Genomic DNA, 22,649 nt, shown 5'->3' on the forward strand with positions numbered 1-22,649 from the left:
TGGGTGAGGAGATGTGATTGGAGAAGTGGAAGGGGGGTGGGGGGGCTGCAGAAATTTGATTGGAGAATAGGGGGACTGCGGAGATGTGATTGGAGAATAGGGGGGCTGCGGAGATGTGATTGGGGAAGGAGGGGCTGCGGAGATGTGATTGGAGAAGAAGGGGCTGCGGAGATGTGATTGGAGAAGGAGGGGTCGCAGAGATGTGATTGGAGAAGGGGGGACTGAGGACATGTGATTGGAAAGGGGGTCTTTAGATATGTGATTGGAGAAAGAGGGGCTGTGGATATGTGATTGGAGAAGGGGGTCTTTAGATATGTGATTGGAGAAGGGGGTCTTTAGATATGTGATTGGAGAAGGGGGGACTGAGGCAAAAAAAAATCTTGCACCAGGCCCTTTGTTCCTTAGGTCCGCCACTGCATTGGAGGATGCAAGGAGAGAGAGATTTAGAAGTACCCTGGGAAATTGTAGCAATAAGGTGGTTTGCTGCCTAAGCTTGACTATCCAAGACCCTCCAGATTACAGATTACTGTAAGAAATACTATTTTACATGTTACTGTCCATACTGAGTAAGTGTGATCTACATGAAGTCAAGAAGGGAGAACATATACAGCGCTATTTGTAAATTCTAAGGGAAAAGAAGCAACTTTCCTGAAGAGTGAATTCTTGCGCGAGCCCTTAAGAGAAGTCTTTTTAATTAATGAGCTGCCCATTGTGTCTCAGAGGATGCGGATAGAGGGTACTGACACCCAAGTACATATTAATGGTTCAGGAGACACTGCGCTAGGACTAAATGTCTATATAACTAATAGGACCAGCCGCAACTCTGTGTAAGAGTACGTATATAGTGTAGCAAGTAAGTTGCGCTCGGTCTATGTGGATGTGGATTCTAGAAGTGTAAAGGAACAATCTCTCAGTTCGAAGGAAACCATAAAAATCTGTGTAAATGCCGGAATCCTCTATCTCGGCATGTGATAAATAAATAAGTTGTCAAAAAATAAATATAAAGGAGCAATCTCTCAGTTCAGAAAAAAACTTTAAACTTTATATAGATGCCGGAAACATCGGCATGTAATGAATAGGTGATCAATATAAACACAGCACGGTGTATCAGTGAATGTATATGTGACAGAAGTGGAAGGCTCCAACAATGTAGCCCAGAAACACTCTGAAGTTGGAGGAATGTAGCAAAAAAACTTAATTAAATCCGTGTGTGGGTGACCGATAGGTCAAAAGGTTTATCATGTGCAAACTTGATGCAGTGAGCAAAGAAAAATAATGCTTTCAATGCCCTAGTCGTAAAGAAAAAAAAGGGTGGTGAAGACCCTGTTATTATACACACAATCAAAATAATTAGAACACAGGGGGCGAAGGGGGTTCTACTCAGTTCGCGTGGTTAGGGTCTGGAACTCACTGCCTCAAGCGGTAATTTCCGCAATTAATCTGGAATCATTCAAGAGGCTTTTGGACGACTTTCTGAGAGACCGAAATGTACAAGGGTACAGGTACTCTTAAGAATGAGAACACTCATGGACCTATACACACACACACAACAGGTTGGAGTTGATGGACTTATGTCTTTATTCAACCTCAAATACTACGTAACTATGTAACAATCTCTCAGTGTCACAATAACCCATAAAACAGTGAACAGTACAAAATGTATAAAATTAAAACAAAAATAAACAATATGCTCTGATTCCCCTCTCGGATGGATGCAAGGGGTTAAATATAGCAAGCAGTCAAATTCAACGGTTTTGCAATTGATATGAAATGGGATAAGAGTGGTTACTTTCCTTCTTCCAATGATGTTTAGATCAATAGTCCATTCATTTCCCAGATAGATATCTACCTAAGTATATCCAACCAGTCAATGATTGAGAAAGTCCGGAAAGTCCTGAGTTTCTAGTATTCCATCCCCTCCTTTTATCTCCAAGACAGGCAATCAGATGTAGTTTTCTCCTTCTACCTCGATTTTTCTAAAGCCCCACCGCCCGAGCCAGCGGCATATATCTGTTAATATCTCACAGGAGAAAGAAATGGAGAAGGAAGGCGAGGCCCTCTAAGTGCAGTAACTAAAAAGGTTTATTTCTTGAAGTATACAAATGCACTTACAAAATTCACGAACTGATACAGCTTAAAAACGTTAGCAGAATATCAGCTATGAGAGGCGAAGACCGATCATCCTTTGACGCGTTTCGTTCATTAACTTTTTCAAAAAGGAGTCACGTCTTTCTGCCTTGAGGAAGGGACCCTGCTCGGTCCCGAAACGTCGGCTTCTCTGATCACTGTGACGTCTTTGTCCAATTAAATGGACATATTCAACTTTATTACTGAGTGCTGGTGATCTGCTTTTTAGTTCAGTATAGACCAGGGAACACTGGAAGTAATATTATGCATCCTCTGGGCTCCCAAACATGTATGTAATGTTGCTCGTGTAGCATTCACACTAAGCCTCACAAGGTCCAGCCTCGCACACTTCTTTACCTTTAGATATACTGGTATATGGAAAACTGAGCGGCATCTGCACCCCAGCAATGGCATGCAATCCAATTACAGGCTTTTGGTTCCATGCACAGAGTGTATGCCTGGCCTCATCCACAAAGGCATATAATAGTGGTCTAGGCAGTTATTGTTTACAAGCTATGTTCTCTGTCATGCTTCCTAAACAAGGAATCTAATTTTGAGTGCAAATGACTTATTTGCTTTTATTGGTAAAGGGATTTACTACACTATGCTGATGCACTTCCTTGTTCTTATACAACAGTTAGGCTTACTATTCCTAATTAAAACTGTCCTGTTGCTATCCAATTTTACGCTGCTGTATTTTCTGCAGTATCTTAATTCTAGTAGTAAAACAATTGCCTGCACTCTTTGTCTCTAGTACATTGTGGCCTATTATCCCTGATTAAAACTGTTCTTCTTCTGGCCAATCTTAAACTGTTGTATCTTCTGCAGTACCGCATCTTAATTCTTGTAGTAAAGCTCCAGTCTTTGGTTCAACATAAAACATAAGTCACCAACTAGATCAATTGGTTATGGACTGTATATTAATAGTCTTTAAGGAGCTTCCGTTATACTGGTAGATAATCCAGAGAAGATGTGTGCACTAATCCTGTAGCCTGGTTAGTTGGATAGGGAAACATGCATGTAAAAGCAGTGTAAAGAAAACATAAAAGACCCTGCGCACAGATCTGCAGTATAAAAGTAACTGTTTAACCTCTTGCCGTCCGCCCGTAGTAAAAAAACGGACGGACGGCACTGCAGCATCTGCGGGTTGCCGTCCCCAACCACATGAGGAGTGGAGCAAGAGGTTGCCTAGTGTATCTAAGAGACACTGGAGAACTAGGACCCAGGAAGGGAATGGATGGGAGATACCAGGACTCACCACCTCATGCGTTGCATCACCAACGAGAGAATGATCCTTGGCTTCACTCCCTTTGGATGACTATACCCCTGAAGGGATCTTCAGAGACAGTGTCACACCATTGCAGATATGCCGCTGTGCTTGACCTGTATAGCACCCTGCAACTAACTCAACATACTGTGGTATGTGCCAAGGTGGGTGACCCATGCAGGTTCCAGTGCTCGAAGCTACTTTACAGGCCAGCCCCACATCTTCTGATGTTGTCCCTGTGGGGGTCAGGTACGGCCCTCGAAGCTCCCAAAAACTGCATCATTGCCACTGTGGCTGTGTGCAGCTAAAAACACTCGATTGAAGATGTCATAAAGGTAACATTATTTAAAACTCTCACAGAGAGAAAAAACACGTGCATCACCTAACCAAAAAAAATTAGAGTCTCCTGTTGTGGGAGCATTTACAGGTGAAACTCGAATAATTAGAATATTGTGCAAAGTTCATTTATTTCACTAATGCAACTTAAAAGGTGAAACTAATATATGAGATAGACTCATTACATGCAAAGCAAGATAATTCAAGCCGTGATTTGTCAGAATTGTGATGATTATGGCTTACAGCTCATGAAAACCCCAAGAACCCCAAATCCACAACCTCAAAAAAGTAGATTATTACATGCAATCAATAAAACAAGGATTGTACATAGAACAATATCGGACCTCTGAAAAGTACAAGCATGCATATGTACTCAGTACTTGGTTTGGGCCCCTTTTGCAGAACTTACTGCAATTACTTTTGCATGATATTCTAATTATTCGAGTTTCACCTGTATATAGGGTCTTACAGCTCTGACCAGTGTCCAATCATCTGGTGGTACTGCCATATTACACATTCGTCTTTCATTCAGCCTGTGTCCTGTACTGTACAATCAAAAAATACTGGGTTCTTTAAAATCATCCGTGCACATGACTGGGTATTCTTTGCAAAGTGAAATTTCACTTCCAAATTCCACATTCACAAAGATAAGGGAAAGGCAAAGAGCAAATTGCCTTGAAAAGTGAAGAGCCTATTTATCTTTACCAAACTAAGCCCTCTGTATATTCCTTTAGTCAATCAACCCCTTTGTCTTTGCAAACAAATTGCAAAAATGATAGAGGGTGTAGTTTATGCAAAGGTTCATTAGAATGCTCTTATTATGTTGTAATATCAAAACTTTTAATTATATTTTTTCACACCGGTCTTCAATATAAATCATACAAATAGTGTGTGAAAATGTCACCATATTTGTATTTCATGTTCTATTACATTTCTTTCAGTGTGCGCAGAGGTTGAAAAAATATGTAACCATGGTGACCAAGTCATGTACTTTCCTAGAAGCAATTTTTGTAATAAATGCACATAAAAGCGTAGTGCTGATCGTTATAATTCCAACTAATATGTGTCAGTAAATTGATGCTTACTTCTGTGCAAATACAGAAACGGAACCTATCAACAAATTTAAAAAGACATTACTCAAAGACAAAGCAACACTAATTAGTATCTTCTCTTGCTAGGTCTTGCTTTTTACAGACTGCTGAGATTGTTATCTCTCATATTATTGAATAATTTTCAGGTGCATATTTTTTGACAGCCTTATAAATGTATTATAAAGGTCATTGACCTTATGCATTTTGGAAGCTGGTGTGGAAAGTGCTGTGGTATTAAACTACTTTGGGATTATTGTAAACTAATAAGTAGGGATTCGGTTTGCCAGCAGAAATAAGGAATAACCTTAAACACAGTGCAAAGCCTTTATCCCTGGTCACAAGAATCAATAATGTGAAGGAATGGATAACCAAGCCTCCTTTATTTAAAATGGCTTTTTTGAAATTATGGCTTACGGTAGCCACATACAGTGTGTTGAAATTATTACGCCCTTTTAACACAGTGCTCCAATCAGGTCCACCAGTGAGTATTTCAGGTGGACCTGATCTAAAGCGCAGTGATAGTCTATGGGGAACTGCAGGGACCTGCCTCCGTTCATATCCATTTATCTCACAGTTCTCCTAGTTACACTAGTTTTTCTGGACCTGAATGGGACAGACCATGTGGACAAACAAAGTCCACATGGTCTGTGAACATTATGTTAGCAATGTCATGGGCAACACATGATTTTGTTTATTAACAAAGCCATAGGATTGCCATGTTAGCCCTAATCAGCACTGACATGGCGACTTTGCTGGTGAGATATTAGCTAATAAAGATATATGAGCAACATGGCTTAGTATATAAACAAGGCTATGGTACTCAGCACTGTGGTCTTACACTGGGCACTCCTAGCATTAAAGGGGGACATTTTTAAAGATTGCAGTGCTGCAAGGGAAAATTAAACTATTATTAAATTCAACCTTTTTTTCAATAATGAATCAAGATCAAACAAATATACATTGTCCAGCAAAGTTTTGACCAAGCAGTTACAGTCATCATGTTTCTGAACAGTTGGCTCCAACTTTATTACTTTGGATTTCCTGATTTTCCTTTCCAGATCACAAAGAACAGAACAGACTTTGTGAGCTGTCCATCTACTAGCTTGGAGAAGAGAGGAAAGAGGTGCAGGGAGCAGGGCAGTGCCCTGTTGCCTATGTGGGCTTGTGGAGACACAGACAGCTTACTAGCACACACAAGGGTGGCTCCATAGGACTCTACATGGTAGAGGAGCCACCAAAACACAGGTTGTCAGAGCCAGTTAATTAACAAAGCTGCAGAAGGATCTAACCGTAGCTTCGGCTGATCCTTCGGCTAGCTTTGACCCCAGTACCCCTTCGGTTCAGTAGAACCAAAGGGCTGCTGTACAGGCTATTCACTATAGCCCGTACAGCTCCCGAAGTTGGCCGAGGGGCTCAGTTGAGCCGAAGGCATATGCTTCGCCTAGACTGAGCCGAGGTGAAAGCCGAAGCTCGCCGAACGGCCAGCCATTGGCCGGCCGACAGCCTGCTACTGACTGCCGTGAGATGACTGCTGGCTCTGGCCACTTGCACAGACAGATCAGTGTCCCTGGTTACCAGGTAACCAGGGATGCTGATCTCCAGATGGCCCAACTCTCCCGGACGCTCCGGGAATCTCCCGCTATTAGATAGCGGCCCCTGGCCGCCTGGGAGAGAAGCACTTTCTCTCGGAAAGTTTTACTCTGCTCGATCGAGCAGAGTAAACCTTTCCCTGCTCTTTTTTCTTTTCTTTTTTTCTTCTGACATCGGAGCCGTTGGCTGCCGTCAGAATAAAAAAAAACAAAAAAACAGCCTAGGAATGCATAGCTACATTCCTATTGGCTATTTCAATTTGCAATAGCCAATAGCAAACTAGCTATTGCACCTGCCCACTGCTGCTGTCAATCAGCAGAGGGGACCTGAAGTTCTCCATCAGGTCCCCTTCTAGTGATTGACAGCAGCAGAGGACCAGTGCAATAGCTAGTTTGCTATTGGCTATTGCAAAGGGAAATAACCAATAGGAATCTAGCTATGCATTCCTATGGTGTTTTTTTTTTTATTCCGACGGCAGCAGGACCGCCTGGCCAATAGAAAACAGTTGGGCGGATCTATCTGTCACTGCTGGCTCCGCTCAATCATTTTCTATAAAAAAATTCTACTTTTTTAACTATTTTTCTATTCTGCTCGGTACCACAGAAGTACCGAGCAGAATAGATGAGCAGAATAGGCCGAACAGCAGCGAGTAGCCTGCCGGAGGTTCGGCTCAGGCGATCCAAATGTTGGATCGGCTGAGTCAAACTCCTTCTGCACTTTGGGTCGGCCGAACATTCTGAGCATGTCTGGCCGACCCGAAGCCAGCCGCAGCAAGCCAATGTACGCTGATTTTAGTCGGTGGACGGCTGAAATCAGCCGTACAAGTAGGGTTGCCACCTGTCCAGGATTCACCCGGACAGTCTGGGTTCTGAATGCTGTGTCCGGGTTTCATGGCAGCAGAAACTCAGACACAAGGGGGTTGATTTACTAACCTAAACACACACACACACACCAGGTGTGTGTGATTTTCACACAGCAAAACGTATTTATCAACCAAAAAGTCTCTAAAAGCATATTTCCACTAATGCCATATATGGAAAAATCATGCACATGATGCATATATAATGCTGCTTCACAGTTTAGACAAAAATGGTTAGCTCATGCATTTACATTCCTGGATTCATCAACGCAAGCAACATAACATAGAGCTAATTTACACCACATTACCTTGCAATTCATTGCAGGGCTTTGCACAAAACTGGCCCCCACTGAAAATAGTCTCAACTCTGATATTTACATATTAATGGGTGGTGCTATTTACATATGAATAAGCCACGACTCATTCTCCCAAAAAATGTCCACGCTTCGCTAGAGTGTTCAGGTTTGGCTTGAAGAAAAGGTGGCAACCCTACGTATAAGCCTGAAGTGAGTAGCCGAACAGCATTCGGCTCACTTCACTTCGGGTCGGTTATTCACTTGGCTGCCTACTGCAGCTTTGTGAATAGACCCCTAAAACTTTTAAACATCAAGGAGCAGCATCCATTGTAAGTGATTTCATCAGCATTTGAAACAGCTTTAAACATTTTTACTTTAATATCACTTTAAAGGCCAATTTTGACAACATTTAAGCAAAGGCAAAGCCAGCATTTTCATCACAACATCTAATTTGGCAAGATCCCCTTTTCCCTATTGAGCACTATATACAAATGAAACGGTTTCATTTCAAGTATAAATGCTACCTGGAAATGTAATAAAATATTTTTCATGAATACTTAACTGGGTTTAATGGGAGCTTTTTATATCTGACTAAACAAACACTTCAAACAACAACTCAGCTTTAGGGGGAATGTAAAAAAGATATCCAATTAACCTGAGTTTTGTAGAGAACACAGATTCAACGGGTCATTGTAAAAAATACTTCTTTAGTAAAATACCCCATTAGCCTCTGATCAAAGCTCTCATTCTCTTTATAGTTACACATTTCTAACAAATACAAATCAGGACTACACAGTTGTGTAGAGTATTTTAAACTCACATAAACTAGGAAAATATCTCTATTTGCTTTATTGTTTTGATCAACAAAACAACCATATGCAATATGACTGTATCCCTAGATTATTTCTGTATGTCAAAGGTCGCAAAGTGATCTGTAACCTTGAAAAGTAATTTTTCTCTTCACTTGTTAAAAGCACCAACCATAACACAGTAATGCTGTCAGACTTACCAAGGATATTGATAATAAAGATATAAATGTACTTGTAACCTTGAAAAGCCTCTTTAAAAATTTGAATCAGATACAAAATATAGTAGCATGTACACAGGTAACACCAAGTGCAATAATATTTTACAGTTCCAAACTGAAATTTGTCATTTGAAAAGTTGTCAATTTAAAAAATTCAATGGTTGGTACTTAGTGAAAGCACAGTAAAATTTCTTGGAAGAATCAAACGTTTATATAGCTTCATCTTTCTATGGGATGCTCCCTGATTCAAGTGCTGTTTGTGAGCACTCAGAACTCAACACTTATCATGCGCTCTTTACAAAGAAGTCTGATCTCAATGTGTGTGCTTTTTTACATGGACACAGAAAAGAATGCAGAGGGTGCTGAAAACATGCGGGTTTAGTGCAGGACAGTAGGATGCCATTATCAGTAGGGATGCACCAATACTGGTATCAGTATTTGTTGCCGATACTGGGCATTTTCATGAGTACTGGTATTTGTGCAATTGTCCCGATACTAAGTGCCGATAGTGGCACTTTAAAGTTTTAAAAGTAAGCCGGTGCTGTAAACAGGAGCCACCTTTCACAGAAAGGCAGCCAATGTCCCCAGCCAGTTACCCTCAGGCTTCCTGTGAATTGCTATGCCTATATACAGCACCTATCGAAAATCTTCTCCTCCTTTCTGTAACCCCGCCGCCTGCACCCGCTGAGACCGACTGGGACCCCTGGTGAGACCCTGCACTGTCCACCATAGACCGTGCACAGCATCCTGAGATTCTGGACAGCTCACCATAGAACTTGCACAGCCCATCATAGACCCTGTACAGCCCACCATAGAACCAGCACAGCCCACCATAGACTCCACACAGCCCACCATAGACCCTCCACAACCCACCTGAGACCCCGCACAACCCACTATAGAGCCTGTACAGCTCACCATAGACCCTACACAGCCCACTAGAGAAACTGCATAGCCCACCATAGATCCTGCACAGCCCACCACAGATGAAGCACATCCCACCATAGAACATGCACAGCCCACCAAAGACCCTGCACAGCCCACCATATCCCGCACAACCTACCATAGACTCTGCACAGCCCACTGAGATCTCACACAGCCCACTGGAGACCCTGCACAGTCCACCATAGACCCTGTACATCCCACCATAGACCCTGCACAGCCCACCAGAGACCAACGCTGGCATCGGGTGACGTCGTACGCATGTATGGGCGCCACCATCTTGGACGCAGCAAGATCGCGGTGCCCATAAAAAACGAAATATTAGATGCCCAAATATCGGGTTTTTTCATATATTTGTGCATATAATAACTCATTATTGACATTTTGACAGATGCCGGCAACATGTAAATAAGTGGGTGGAGCTACCGTTGACAGTTAGCTCCGCCTAACTATGTACAGTTGTACAGCATCTGACAGGTGAGCCATTGTCACGTACCTGAGGTGAGACTGTAGTAGTGAGGAGGCCTACCTTGCACCTCGGGTCTTGAGGCCTCTGGGGATGGATACAGAGACCTGGTGGACACCGAGTGGTACGAGTGCCAGTGGTATGGAGCACCGTGCAAACCTAAATCCGAGATCCGAGCCGGGGTCAAGTCCAATCGTGCAACGAAGTACAAAAGGGCAAAGCAGAAGAATGGTCAAGATCCAAGCCGGGATCGGTTCCAATCGGGCAGCAGAGTACAAAAGGGCAACGCAGAAGAATGGTCAGTATACGAATCCAAGGTCAAGGGCAGGAAGCAGGCAATAGTAGTCACTAGGGTTCCGGGTCACAACAAGTCCAAACAGAATACACAACAGCACAGGAACAAGGAGAGACTGAATATAATCCAATAATTTGGCAGTGTCCAGGCTGGGCTTATATAGGGGAAGTGATGATTGAGGTTTAGGTCACTTCCTATGCACCTCCTTGGCGCTTTCCCACCTTGCTGAATCGTGCCGTCTGTGCATGCGCGGGTTGACGCAATGACGTGCAGTTGGCGCAAGCGCAGTTGGCGCGGATTTGTTCTGGTTCGTGAGGCGACGTGACGTTGGCGCATGTGCAGTTGGCACTGGACTCTTAGAGCCATGATTGGGCAAAATCATCATGACTTTGCCCAATCATGGCTCTTACAGAGTACTGGGCCCTGATTAGGCAAAGTCTTGCACCTGACCTGTGGTCAGGTGCAATGATTTAGCCAATTAGGGCTCACAAGGCACTGTGCAGTGCACAGTGCTTCTTGGGGAACTCGGCGGACAAACAGCCCACTGATCACCCTGACAGTTTGTGTGTTCGCCAAACACACAAACTGCCGATCTTCGAGTCGAGCCCATCCCTACTCATCAGTCAGTTTGAAAGTTCTTAAAATTAGTGTGTTGCAGTAGCCACAGATGTGTTCAGCCTTTACCAATGGTGATAAGCCTTGGCTTGGTGTGAACCCAGTTTGCTTGAGTTCACCCAAGCCTGCACAGTACTGTTACTGCCTCCCCCTCCGCCCAACCCAATCAAAGAGTTGCAAAGAGGCGTATTCCCCGTCCCTCAGCTATACGTCAAAAAGGGGTGGAAAGGCCCTCCCACAACTGTCATCACTGATTGGGCCTGGAGGGGGGAGTGTAGGTCACAGTTTTGAGTGGACTTGGGTGAACTCAGATGAACTAGGTTTGCACCAAGCCCAGGCTCATCTCCATTTACTAACTGCAGGTTTCAATACTCACACCCACACTAATCCAAACTAGATATAGAGGCACTCACAGGTCTTGCAGATAAGTCAAAGCATCAACATTGTATTGTCAACACATACCCAAACTATATACTACCCTGTTTCCCCAAAAATAAGACCTAGTACTATTTTTGGTTATTTCTAAAATCTAAGACCTACCCAGAAAATAAGACCTAGTTGTGACCATTCCCAGGGCTGGTGGTGGCATAAGGGGGAACTTGGAGAGCCGCGGGAGAGGCAGGAGAGAATCAGCAGTGCCAATAAAGCCAGCTCTAGAGGAGGCGAGGCGGCACCGGAGGGAGCCGATGCTTCCTCTACAGAGCCGCCTCCTGTCACAGGCGGAGTGGTACCAAATGCACTCCGCCTGTGAGGAATCGATAGTGAAAGTGCGCTTCGCTCATTCTGGCCAGCGATTGGTTAGCAAATTGCTCTTGTAAAGGTATGGCGCCCCTGATTGCCCTGATCACCATGTTTTTGTACATGAATACATGTAGAGTTTTCTACATGAATAAGTGTGGATTGTTGTACATTAAAAAAAATAAGACCTACCCCCGAAAATAAGACCTAGTGTGTTTTTTTTTGAGCCAAAACAATTATAAGACAGTGTCTTATTTTTGGGGAAACATGGTATATAGTACATAAGGTAGATCTTCACTTGTGAATTAAGATATACCAATGGCTTTTTTATGCCTGCATAAAAGCCTGCATGATATATACATATAAATATGGGAAGCATTTAGGCTTCTAGAAAGACAAAAGAAGCACTGATGGCTCTTTACATTCCAACTTCATGCAATAAGTTATGACCACTGACTTTTCAGAGACGCTGCTTCACTATGATTATGGAGTAAAAATTGCACTTCTGTGTCAAGACACATGAAAACATTTTGCTACTCTTTTTATGATTATCCACCATCGCCATAACACCTTAACTGTAAATGTATTTCCACCTCCAGATACAGTATATTGACATATTGACATGGTATAATATGTTGATACTGAAACTGATCATATTGGTTATATTTCCTTTGAGGCTAGATTCTTAGCATTGGGAAATGCTGAGAATAGAAGGTAATATATTTAAGTAAATTAATTCTTTTTTTAGCTTTGCAACCCAGTCTGTTATTTCAGTTTAATTCAGTCTCAATCTTTAGCTGCTCACATATGATATAGACTTTCAATTAAGGTGGCTATACATTGTACAATTTTTGTTCAGAAATAGTATTTGAACCGTCTTCTGAACAGAAATCGAACAGTTGATGGTACATCACCGATTTTCGTTATTGGTATTGTGAGCGAAAAATCGATGAATCAGTGGGGGTTTCGTTCATCAAAAATCGAGAAAAAATACAGCACATGCGTAAAAGGAAATTATTTCCTTTGTTTTAAAAAAATTGGTTGGTTAGTATGGTTTTGGTACAGCTGCTTATAATTCCCTGGTGCCAAGTTCCCCCATTATAGTACATTGTACAATTTTAATGGTCTTCACATGTTCAGGGGTAGGCAACCTTGGCACTCCAGCTGTTGTGAAACTACAAATTTCATCATGTCTCTGCCTCCGGGAGTCATGTCTGTGGCTGTCAGTCTCTTGCAATGCATAGTGGGACTTGTAGTTCCATAACAGCTAGAGTGCCAAGGTTCCCTACCCCTGATCTATGTATTAAATAACTACATTTAGGTAGTAAGGCTGTCATGTTGCAGATGAAATAAAAAATTACATAATATCTATACAAGATTCAATTTCAAATCTGCTAGCCTCACTACACCATAATAGTTTATATAGCTTAACTCTAGCCAAAATCATGCATTTAGCTTTGGAAAGAGTAGGGTAGAAGTAAAGCCACTGCCAGGAGGAAATGCTGTTTATGTACCTGTCATTGAGATGTCCTCTCTCTTTCTCATGGAAACATAGACAAAATATAATTTTTCATAGAGTGAGGATGGGTTAGAACTTTTTCAATCATTTTGACACTGCCAAGCCTGGTAATAATTGCTTTCCCTATTTCTTAAATGGGTGTCACAAGGACAGAAGATGAGGGAAAATCTCACTAGTTGGGTCACAAAACCTAAGTGAAATTTAAACCTGACCCTTCTATACCAAATACTCTACAAAGCGGCTGGAGATTTTAACGGCATCCTTATATACTGCTCAGTCCAGTATTGCAATATTCCTAGGAGAGAACTATAGCAGTTCAACAGTTGATTTCACTTGTTAAAGTGAATCTGTCACTGAGTAAAAATGTCAAAAAACATGAACTTTAAAGGTAAAAAGTGTAAAGTGTAAAAAGTGTACAATGGGGGATGTAGGCATCTGACACTCCTGGAAGTGTCAAATGTGAAGATTCTTCAAGAGGCCATCTCTTCCTTTATAGATGATTTTATTTTTTTACATTTTTGTTTACTCTGAAACAGAGTAGCTTTAACTGTTTTTAACCCTATTTGAATAGTGTTAGCTGACCTCTTTTTGAACCTGTTTAGCTTGTTGAACTATTTTATGATCTTTTATTGCCATCTGTTTACATTCTGTGTAGCATATTTTTACTTATTTAAAAAAGATGCTTACATGGAAATCAAGGAAATCATAGTCCTGCAGTTTGCACATAAAAGTCTATCGGCTTTGTAATTTTATATCAAGGTTTAATCAAGCATCTAAGAACATGGTATACTGTTTTAAACTTAGATTTTCTGAATCATTTTTCCATGATTGAGCATAAGTGCTCATCTATGATATTTTGATTGCACTTGAAACAATTTTCAGGCAAAAAAACTGTATATTATGGAGACGATAATCAAGGTCCTGCTCACTTTTTCTGGTATTTGGAATAATTTTTTAAGTTTGAAATAGTTTGACCACTATCCTCTTTAATTATTTGACATTCCAGAGTCAGCAAGTTTAACAATTTTTAACTTTATATTGGTGGAAATACAAACATATCAGGCAAAAAGTTAGTGTTCAACTAACCACTATGGATTCCTGCTTAGGCTATCTTTTAACAGACACATCTTTTTTTATTTTAACTTAAACTTTATTAGGTACAAGAACATTTTGTGAATAGTTTCATGAATTTTACTCAAAATGTTAAACTTGCAAACACTGAAGATCAGTTTCAGACACTTCTGAGATCATTCATACACCCTCTTGTATTAATAACAGTTTTCAGATTGCTGCCTTGCTTGTGAGTACCATGCTGATGGGTCATCTTTGTTGCTGCCAGCCCCTGCACAGTATGTGCATTTTGGATGGTAAAATTGGGTGCCATGCACTTGCTCAAATAGGGCATTATGCACTATGGACTGGAACCGTTAAAAATGTGCTATTCTCTTCTTTGGGTCAGTTCTACAGAATTGTCAGACTGTCTTTTCAGCTTCTTTACCGAAACATTCAGTGTGCATAGCTAGCTAGTTAACTGAGCTGGGGTGGGGGGGGGGACAGTTTGCCTAGTGGAGCAGAAAGTATAAAGTCTGATATTGTTAATACCACTAATGTCCATTGGGTTACAATTGCATTAATTCACTGATCTGAAAATATATCCATGTTTCTCAAATCCAGCATTATCACATGTAATAAAAAAAATTATATTTTTTTGTTTATTGAGATAGCTTATAAAAAGCATAGCTTTTACACTAAGAATTCTGCTTTAAAGAATGATACATTGAGATAACCTGCTGTTGATACTCAAGATTGCTAATGCTATTAGATGAAGCCATTACAGAATTGTCAATGTTTGCACTTGAGAATTATTTTAAAAATAAAGAGAGCAATCTCATTGCTGTGTTTTCCCTCTGAAGCTGTTCAGGAATGTATGTACATCGTTATGAAGCCATAAAAGTTGTAAGTGAAAAGTGTCAGTTTACCCAGGAGTCCAATTATGCACGAAGAATTCTTGCATCTTGACAGATGAAATCTATTTTGACAAGGCTCTTGTCACAGACACATCCTCTCAGAACTAAAAAAGACAACAGATTGTAGATATTATTAATCAGGACAAATCCTTGTAACATCAGCAGTTTAAATGTGTCAAACACCATTTAGTAACGTGCATTCAACATATTTTCCTCCATAAAAAAACTTTATTTCCAAGCAGTTCAAATAAATCTTTTTGTAACAACAGAAACTGCATTATTTATATAGTACCAGAGCTTAAACCTTCTTTATATTGTTTGACATCTATAACTTTCTTGTTGTGATTATGGGATCCCTGAAGAACTTAGTAATACGTAAAGGAAGACAAAAATACAGAGCAGGAAACAGAAGCTAGTTCATCCAAAAATAAGACCAGATTACATAGTTGAACCATGACAATATCTGGATAAAATCTTTGAAGAAAGGCCAAAGCACAGAGATAGTCGATGACAATAGCTGGTATAATGTTTTACTGTGTTCTCTTGTGGGTTGTGGGAAGTTGTTAGGGTTTTCTTGGCTTGTGGTCATGGGCATGTTGCCAAAGAGAGCGGGAAGCGGGCATGGCACACAGCATGCTGGCAGTTAAACTGTGACCTGGAAGAGTTTCCTATGTGTAACTGAAAGCAGAAGTTCTTCTCCTCATACAAGCTAGGTAAACAAGGCTCTGCTCATTACCACTCTATCTGGAGTTATTCATTAAAGGTCCAAAAAGAGAGAAATGCTACACTTGTGACGATGCTGTTGAATCTGCTATTATGGTTTTGATTAGGATTGTCAGAGACTTTGATCCAGATACTTATTCATGGTCTTCGTGGGTGGAGCGGTTGGGTTATTACATAGTGGCTAATGATGTTCCTGAAACTAAGCAAGTGGCTGTATTTCTGACTCATCTAGGTGCTTTGCATGACCTTCTGCATCCAGAGAAACCATCGTCAAAGTCTCTCCCTCAACTAATTGTGTTACTTATTGCAATTTATCTGCCACAACCTCTTGAAAATGCTGAAGAAGATTAAAGTTTTTCAAGGGACATCAGGAACATGGAGATTCTGTTATTGCCCTAATTTGGGGGACTATCTACCAACAGCACTCAGAGACCAATTTGTAATGGTGCTGACTAGTGAGCTGATTTTAAAGAATCTACTGACGGAGGAAGGACTAACTTTATAAAAAGCTGTTGATGTGGTGACCATCATGGAACAGGCAACTAAGGATGCTGATGTACTGCATGATAGACAGAGTCCAGAGACAGCAGTGGAAGTTTTTAATTCTGAAGCACGAAGATTTCCATAGGGGACTTGCCAAAGACTGCAATTGCATAAGTTCAAAATAAAGAAGGAACCTTATTTTTACTGTCATCACTGTGGTGCAACATCACATGATGCCTCCACTTGCAGATTCAGGGAAGCTAGATGTTATCCTTGTGGTAAACTAGGACATTTACAATCTGTTTGCAAGGGCATCAAAAACAAGTCTACAAACTCTAAGCATAACAAAACGAAGCAAGCTAACAGAGTGCAAATTCAGAAGTCTTCAGAGGACTCTGATGAACAAGCATATTTCTCTTCAGAACTTTAATATATATTCACTTAAGTCAAGACAAGCTTCTTTCATGGTTGTTGTTAAAATACAAGGCAAAGACATGATGGACTTAGACATGAGGGCTGTTGTGTCAGTTATTAACCTGCATAACTGGAGGAACCTACACCTCTCTACCTAAAACCTACTGAGGTGCAACTACAGACTTATTCAAGTGAAATTTTTAAGCCGGTAGGGTGTGCTTCTGTACATGTACAGTTATCGAAGTGTTCTGCTACATTGCCCCTTTATATCTTGCTATTTGGGGGCCCACCTTGGCAGGGAATGGATACAAGCACTAGGAATGCCAACTGCAATCAATATGCCATGCATTGTTTCACCCATCCAGCGCAGAATCAATAAACACATAATCAATATGCCATGCATTGTTGTTCAAACAGTTTCTTTTTACTCCAGCTGGGTTAGAGAGCCAAAGCACAATTTGCACGAGTTTTTGATGATCAGTTGGGCACAGTTAAAGAAAGACAAGTGTGGTAACACTGAAGGAGGGGCAGTTCCTAAATCTTTAGAAGTATGCATGGTTCCTTTTGCAGTGCGTGCAGGAGTTGAATCTGAGTGATGTAGATTAGAAGAGCTGGAAATCATTGTCAAGGTGCAGAGAAGCGACTGGGCATCCAGTATAGTTTCAGTTCGCAAGAATAATGGAGACATAAGAATTTGTGGATATTTTCACATGGCATTAAATGCTCAATTGGTCATCGATACATACCCCCTGCCACTTCTTTGGCTGGAGGACAGGAATTCACAAAGATTTACTTGAAACATGCTTACCTCCAGTTTGCTGTTCATCCAGACTCTAACTATTAACACAAATAAGGTTTTTTTTTCCAGTATATGTGCATGTTGTTTGGAATTGCATATGCCCCAGCCATCTGGCAGCGCACTATGGACGAACTAGCAGGAATTCCAAGGACACAGTGTCTTCTGGATGACATGTTAGTCACTGGATGCACAGTGGTGGAACACAAACAGAATGTGAAAGCTGTGCTCAAAAAACTCATGGAGCATGGGCTAAAAGTACATTTAGATAAGTGTGAGTTCTTAAAGAACAGCCTACAGTTTAGTGCTCCCGTCATTGATAAGGATGGCCTTCACACTTCAGATGACAAAGTTAAGGCTTTTTCAGGATACTCCAGTTCTTTGGAACATACTCAATTACGATCTTATCTTGGTCTCCTAAACTACTATCACAGGTTTCTACCCAATTTAGAACACTTGTTGTTTCCCCTACACCAGTTACTAGAAAAAAATTGTAAGTGCAACTGGACATCAGCAAGCAATGAAGCTTTTAAGAAGTCAAACGCACTGGTCCAAAGTTCAAGAGTCCTAGTACATTATGATTTGCAGAAGCCTTTGTCCATAGCCTGTGATGCATCACCTTATGGACTGGGTGCTGTATTGAGGACATGTGCACCGTCTGTAAAAATGGCTCCATCGATGTAATCCAGCATCAATCAGGATGCACGACGCCTACCAACCCGCCAAAATAAAAAAAGTCTTGCTGCATGCAGACCCGTCCAAACTTGCCGAATACTCACCGCAAAATTACATCTCTGGCCGAAATATAAACAGATGGGAAAAGCGAGCTGTGACATCAAAGGGGTTGTTCTGCCCATTTGATGTTCTCAGCTGTCATAACACAATAGCATTCGGGAGCCCGTCAAATGCTATTCGTGAGCTCCCGAATGCAATTCGGGTCTGTGAGCAGAGGTGAGGTGTCATATGAATAGTATTATGACACCTCTGCTCACAGACCCAAATGGCATTCAGGAGCTCCCAAATGCTATTGACAGCTGAGAATGTCAAATGGGCGGAATGAGCCCCATGATGTCACGGCTTGCTCCACCCATCTATTTACATTCTGGCCAGAGATGTCATTTTGAGGCCAGTATTTGTTGGGTTCAGACGGATCATGGTGCAGCGGGACTTTTTTTTTATTCAGGTGGGATGGCGGGCATTGTGCATCGTGATTGATGCTGGATTACATCGATGGAGCCATACTGCTCCTTATCCCCCTGCAACCAATGGACAGACTGAGCATTTGTTCAGACTTTCAGCACACAAGCTGATCACAGAAAAAAATAGGTAACACACATGAAATCAATAATCTCCTTATACTTGTAAAGCAATTAGCTCAGTTCTATATAGTCATTTTACATTTCTAAACCTAAGCCCTCTTGAGGTTTACATTTGTCATCAAATTGGATTCTTGGTAAACATAAAAATGTTTGCCATTCAACAAAACGGTAAACTTATGGGCAAGTTCACCCAGGCACAAAAAGCAAACCCTATGCCTGACGTGTGTACTCTAGTCATTTGAAAGATTGTCATTTGAAAGATTGACATTTCCTATAAAGGTCAGCTCTCCCAGCATCCTTTTGTCAGTGTGTTTTGGAGTTAGTGAGGGACCGATGACAGCCTTGTGAGCTAGAAATGGTTTGTGCTACTAGTACATTGCTAGTAGGCTAGTAGTGTGCTAACACAGAGTTATGCTGTAGTAAATTCAGTGCTGTGTATTGCCACTGCTACATTACAGTGAAATGGAATGTGGTGGGTTACATAAAGTAGAGTGTAACCCTAACCCTAACTCAGGCATTCACTGTGCTGTTCAGTAGCATCACTGTGTTCCACTGTATGACAGTGTACCACCCTTTGCGGTAATTTTTTGGACTATTTTTTTGTCTGTGTCAGCAACATGTTCTGTTGTTTTTTTAACTGCCTAATTTATTTATTTTTTCTTAGTTTTACACGTTTAGATTTTCTGCAAAACATATTACTGCAAATCTATAAAAATAAAAAGGGTTTTGGGTTGGTGTTTGGGGTTTACGGTCTTAGTTTATTTAATTTTTTTGGGGAGCTATATTTTACAATTACTTTATTTGATAGGGTCTTTTTTTATTTTTTTAGGGTCAGCATGGTAAATTTGATGGCACATAGAAAGCTACCCCAGCAGCATATCTCCACAAACTATTGCCGTTTATATAACTGTATATAATCACCACAGTTTTAAGTGCAGCAAAGCAGCACATCTTCAATATATTACCATACCATATATTACCATGCTGAAAACATGAATCCCCTATTGCCATCCATTACAGTACAATAATTCTGCCTTGTGTCATAATCCAATGCTATTTTCTGTATAAAATGTGCCTTGTCTCTCACTCCTCAAATGTTTCATACTAAAAAGGTTTGAATGTGTCTGTGAAATATTTCTGCTTTGTGTTGGTGACATATCCATTGTAATTATTATTTCTGGATAAAAAAGTCTTGTCTCTCCTTCTTCTAATGCTGTCTACTAAAAAGGCTGTGCAGTTTGTGCAGTGTGTCTCTGTAAAATGTCTGCTTTGTGTCTCTGGTAAAATTCCATTATACATTTTATTACTGGATCAAACATGCCTCACCTCTCCCTCTTCAAATGTGGCAAAAAAGGCTTTAATGATGTGCATCATGTCTCTACAATATTCCTCCCTCTTGTCTCTGACATAATCCTCTGGAATTTTTAGGTTTTTAAAACATGCATTGTCTTTCTCTCTTACACTGCTGCCCATTCAAGCTACCTACACACTCTCCAAACTATTGACTCTAAAATATGGCTCTGTAGTTTTAATTTCTTCATATGAACTATGGCTCTGTAGTTTTAATTTCTTCATATGAACTCCTTGTTTCTGGAATGTGGGGTTGTGGTTTTGGAGTGTTTTTGTGCACTCCGTTTGACATTCTTTTTTTTAGTAGTGGTATCAGATTAGTAGTTTCTGGCATAGTACTTTGGGCACTGAAATTTTGTCTGCAAAGGATTTAGTGCATTGTTTTTCAGGCACCAAGTAAATTTTTTGTCATATTTCTTTTTGTAGGAAAAATATTAGGTTAATATTTAGGATTTAGGGGTTAGGTTTTTTTAACCATAGTTTTTTTATTGTTTTAAAATGTCAAGGGGTACATTACAGTACAATACAATACAATACAAGGTGCATTAGTAATAAAACACTGTCGTAGGGGTATCCTTGGAGGTGTAATTTAGCAATATTATTACAGGTGATGCATCTATATTCTCTGTAAATACACAGATAAAGAGAAGCGAATGTAGATATGAAATGAAGGAGAGGAGGAATTACATCAAACTTTACTTGGAAACAAATTGAGTAAGTACATAAACTTTGAGCAAGACACCCTGCTCACGGGATCCAGCGTCTGGTGTATCAACTACTCAGATGATCTAGCTGGGTGTTGGTAAATATCGCCAAATATAGAGGTAGGATGGCATATATAGTCATCAGACATTAAGTAAAACCCATCATAGTGCCCATAGAGGATGGCCTCAGAAATAGACCACCAAAGGCATGGGGTCTGTGTTGACGGTGGTCAGTGGTCAAAACGAGAGTATTGTGGCACCACACAAGACAGACAACACGACACAGTATAGGGGAGACACACAGAGAAAGGGGTTAGGTTTTTAACCATTCCCACACACAATCTGTTTATTAATGTTCTTCAGCATGATGCCCTTAACTGAAGATACCTTAGTAAATGTTCTTTGGCAATACTAGCAGTTGGAACCTTGGCAACTGCTAGTTCTTTGACCATGCTGTATTCAACCAATCGATAACCAGTCAGCATGGATAATGATCATGTGATCATAGTGTTCACAGGGCTTTCTTTACAAACATGGACTCACCTGTGCCTCACACATACAATGCACTTTGACAGAAGCAGTTGAGCTGGTATACAGGCTGTAAGGAATGATTTTCTGTTCTGCTCGGTCCCACAGAGAGACCAAGAAGAACAGCCGAGCCGAATGAAACACCAAGGTGTTCAGACACGGTGCCTGGTCGAAGTCTGGCCACTGGGTCCCTGGAAGGATGAGCAGGGCTGGTTGGCAGCTGAGATGTCAGCGAGGATTGCAGTGGAAACTAGAGCGATGTCAAACAAGCAAGAGGTCAAACCAGACGATCAGCACGGTAAAGAAGGAGCAGGCAGAGGCAGAATCCAGATAACAAGCAGAGGTCAGGGGCAGGCAGCGGTCAATCAAGGTCAGCAGCAATCCGAGTCAAGGCAACAGGCACACAAATAGCAGGAACACAGGAACACAGAAACACCGAGCACAAGCTGAAAGACCATTCAGCACTGATCTATTGGGCCAGCTGGTTTACATAGAGCATTAGATTAGAGAGCAACGTGTCACTTCCTGTGTGCCACTTTCCGCTGTGAGCGCTTGCGCACCAGCACATGTTTTTTGGCAACCCAGAAGGCTGGAACTTGCGCATGCGCAGAAGAGCGCAAATGTCCGGCTACGGCCTTACAGAGGTTTTTTTAGTGCAGCGGAGAAAGATTACTCTGTTTTTTTAATCAATATTATAATTTTTTATTATTATTTGTGCATTCCTCTCCCAGTGACCTAGTTCCCCTTTTTCATTATTTCATCATGGCACAGGGTTGTTCCTGAGGAATCCCCACAGTAGAGTCAAAGGCAGAGATAAAAACCTGATGAAACCTATTCTATATAAAGCAAAACAAAAAATATTCTGCCAGAAGTTGAACTTTAATTCTCTCTACCAGCCAACAAAATCTAATAGAAAGCAATAACAGAGTTAGAATAGATGAGAATGTGATTCATATTTCTAAATAAACAAATCAATCCACCCATCTTGGTTTGTTTTAGTACCAACACAAAGGGGTCTATTCACGAAGCTGCCGAAGGATCTGGCCGTAGCTTCGGCCGATCCCTCGGCTAGCTTCGGCCCCAGGACCCCTTCGATTCAGTAGAACCGAAGGGGTGCTGTACGGGTTATTCAAAATAGCCCGTACAGCTCCCGATCATGGCCGAGCGGCTCAGCCGAGCCGAACGCATATGCATCGGCTC

Source organism: Nanorana parkeri, unplaced genomic scaffold, assembly GCF_000935625.1.
Source record: "Nanorana parkeri isolate BGI_ZX_2015 unplaced genomic scaffold, ASM93562v1 scaffold1829, whole genome shotgun sequence".
NCBI classification, from domain to species: Eukaryota; Metazoa; Chordata; class Amphibia; order Anura; family Dicroglossidae; genus Nanorana; species Nanorana parkeri.